The sequence below is a fragment of the Glycine soja genome, chromosome 12 (genome assembly GCF_004193775.1).
Source record: "Glycine soja cultivar W05 chromosome 12, ASM419377v2, whole genome shotgun sequence".
In the NCBI taxonomy this organism is placed as follows: domain Eukaryota; kingdom Viridiplantae; phylum Streptophyta; class Magnoliopsida; order Fabales; family Fabaceae; genus Glycine; species Glycine soja.
Genome location: NC_041013.1, coordinates 38,695,826 through 38,699,421, shown reverse-complemented (window position 1 = coordinate 38,699,421; position 3,596 = coordinate 38,695,826). Strand labels below are relative to the sequence as shown.

The window sequence follows — 3,596 nt, the reverse complement described above, 5'->3', positions numbered from 1 at the left end:
GTCACGTTACGGCAGCTTCTCTCATAGTATTTTTGTATGAAAAAAATATATTAAATTTACTTAATTGTAAATGGGAAGAACACAATCGCAAATTCGTAATTCATTGAAGAACTTGATTCTAAATAAGAAGAATATAATCACAATACCCATTACACCAAAAGTAGTTAGGTGTTGTGATCCTGATTTGTATTTGTACCAGCCCAGCAGGGTAGGTATTTCTTATACCTATATCCTCTTCCTAATGAAATGAGTTTTTTAGCTAACCAAAGATAAACCAATTTTTGATCGTTATTGAGAAGCCAGAAGCTCTAATATCAAGAGATCAGCTACACTTCCTAGGCTGTACATCACATGGAAGACAAATTCGCCTATGCATTTTTATGTGGGGCTAATTAATGTGTTGTACTAATATAGGAGGGGATGATTAAAATTGGTAGTATTGGTTATTTCTTGGTTTGGATTTTAGAATCGTTGGAGTACACGTGTAAAACTCAGATAAAAATAAAAAAAAATAAACATTATATAAGAAAGAATAAGATTCATAAATTTAATATTGTATTAAAAAGAGGATTTAGTGAGGAAGGAAATTATGATGGTGAAAGGTGTGTGTGCGTGTGCGACTAGTGGTAGGTGAGACTTGGGAGTTGAGAGTGTGCCTTTGTTATTTTCCTTTTATTGTTTTGTGTTTGATACTCCATAACATTATTCACCGACGCTTCCAATACCTCTAACGTTCTTCACTCCTTATTGGTGACCCTTTTCTCGTTTCAATTTTATTTTATTTTATTTTTGATCTGTGGTTGCTTTTGTGACGTAGTGCGTGGATCTTCCATGTACACTGAGGAATGGTTTTTGAAATTCGAATGGGACACTAATCAAATGATTCGGTGGATGACAGTGTTCCATTGGATGTAGTATAACTCCAGAAATGAAACTACTTATGCTCCACTCAAATGAATTTTGCTCAACTTCACTGTTCTGTTTAGGATCAATGTGTTTGGGTTTCTTGTGAAACTTTCTAATGTGTGGATGCCTAAATTTCTTTACAAGTTACAAGTTATACAGTCTTCTTTAAGAAAAATTCTCAATTTCTTTCTCGTTAAAGGTTTAAAATCGTGTTACATAATACCCATTTTTAGAGGAACATAATGCGCATTGGAACATGATTTATCTGTTTTTGAATTTTCACATTAATTAAGTTAAAACTTTTGTCAGTTTGTGTTTGGCAGTTACATTAGAGCAATTTATTGGAAACTTCTAGCTTTTGGAAAAAGAGTTTTTTTCCTTGAGTCAAAATCACTGTTATCTTTTAACCTACTAGATTAGAAATTAATCTTATTTGTGATATGTGATTGCTGCTAACTCAAGAAAAATTTATATATGATGAAAATTGAACATGATTTCTTTCATTAAATAAATTGTTTTTACTCAGATGATATAATAAGATCTTAAAGCAACAATCTTTTAAATTTTGAAAGAATAGTTGAACTAATAGTCAATCGGGCTTCTATAGAAAATGAAATAAAATGAGAATGTTAAAGTCAACATTACATGGGAATTCGATTAAAAGGAAAAGTATACGATGAATTTCCTGCTATCTTTTAGAGATTCATTTTCAATATAACCAAGTATAACATCTTCATGACATTTTTCAGACCAAGCCTACCGCGGAACATTTTTCTTTGGGCCAAGGATTTTGCAGATTATGTGCACTATTAAAGTCTAGAAATAACTTTGCCAAAAAAAGAAAAGTATAGAAATAACATTAGTTGAAGGTTATGGATCATAACAAACTTAAGCCCACAACATTCCGTGACCCAAAAAGACAGACTAAAAGAGAAAAAAAAAGCCAGAATTGTTGAGAGTGGGATTTGAACCCACGCCCTTTCGGACCAGAACCTTAATCTGGCGCCTTAGACCAACTCGGCCATCTCAACAGATGATATTAAATTTGCCTCAATATTTTATTGTTTATTTTAATGATTATTAATTTTCTCACAGAGCTCTGTATAAAGTGTAGAACTTGTTCGAAGACCATCCGTGACAGAGATTCTCTCATTAATGTACCAATTAATGAAAAGCAAGCTTGGTTTAATGGTATGTGGCTCTATGCAAAAATAAAGGGTTAGCAGTTAGGAAACATTGTTTCACAAAAAATAAAAGAAAGAAAGAAAAAGTTAGGAAACATTATGGTGAGGACAAGATCTTTTTGGCAAATTGGCATTGATTAAGAAAATCAGTTAGAAAAGGCATAATGCTAGCATTTATAAGGAAGAGCACAAGTTATTGTATTAACTTGAGATTAATGGTGCATTTAGTCTTAAAAAATTAATTTAATCTTAGTCTCCTACTTTTAAAGTTAATGGTTTTTGTTTCTATATTTTTAAAAGTATATAAACTTTAGTCTTTAAAGATAATATTTTTTTTTCCTCTTAAACAGAGACTGAAACTTAGGTGTTTTTAAAAAAATATAGGAACTAAATCTAATATTTGAGATTTAAAAAAAAAATAATTGAGGAACCAGATACTAAAACCAAAACTTAAAATTATTTCAGAAACTAAAAATTTTGTTAACCTTATGAACTAGTGAATTTAGGGTATGTAGAATGCAACATCTAAGGATACTAGTATACCTCAATAATGAGTTAATGTTTTACGATATTAGACTAGCTTAGACGTTTTTTTTTTTCCTTTTTCTGCTCTCGCTTTGACCTGTTTTTGAAAGGATTATTAATTGAAAATGTTCAACACTTACAAGAGCACAAGATGTTAAAAAAAAAAAAGCATTGCATAAGTGTACAACTTATAAGCAACAAAAAAAAAAATCAAGTAATATAATATACTCTACTTACTCAAATAATTTTAAATATTTTTTAAGATTTTTCGTTTTTTTAATTTTAACTACTCTACTTACCCAAATAATATAATATACGTGAAATGTGAATATGCGATATTACTAGGGGTAGCACCGTAGCACTTACTGGGAATTTAAAGCAACTTTATCGCCAATTGCTTAAGTTTTTTTTTTTTTTTTGTATTATCAAGTAATTAGTAATTACATCTTCAAAACTAATGCCATTAAAGAAAGCCGACACAAGGTTCTTATGGAGCACAGATTTTTTTATTTAAGGAAGCATTCGTTACATTAAAGGAGTAAGTTACAGTTTCTTTGGCTCCACTAATGATCTATCGGCTAAAATTTTATTGTCAAGGCAAAAACGGGTATATGAGATACCAAGAAAAAGTTATTTTTTTTTGGCAAACCAAGAAAGTTACATTGTTAGAGAAGAAAGTTGCGTAAATTATATAAAATAAAGTCATGCAAAATAAACAATTGGGCTAAGCAACGCATTAGATTTGCACCATAAAAGTTGTTCTTAGAGAATCTTTTCTTCCTTTTTGTTTTTATTAGTGCATGTTTAGTTTAGGCTGTTTTAAAGGAATAATTGTTTATTTTTACGACATGAAGAGAGTTTTTTTAAAAGTAAACAGTTATTTTCTCATAAACAAGCAATTTTCAAGCATGCACTTCATTTATGTGTGTGGAGGAAATTATTTAGGAACCCATCATTAGTAGTTTATATTTGATTCAACTT

The 3,596-nt window shown here is 30.2% G+C and overlaps 1 non-coding gene across 1 annotated transcript; it reads right to left on the bottom strand.

Moving 5' to 3' along the window:
* Positions 1–1,856: 1,856 nt before the first annotated feature.
* On the bottom strand, positions 1,857–1,937 carry TRNAL-AAG. The gene has a single exon. It is a non-coding gene; the product is annotated as a tRNA-Leu (tRNA).
* Between the last annotated feature and the right edge of the window lie 1,659 nt (positions 1,938–3,596).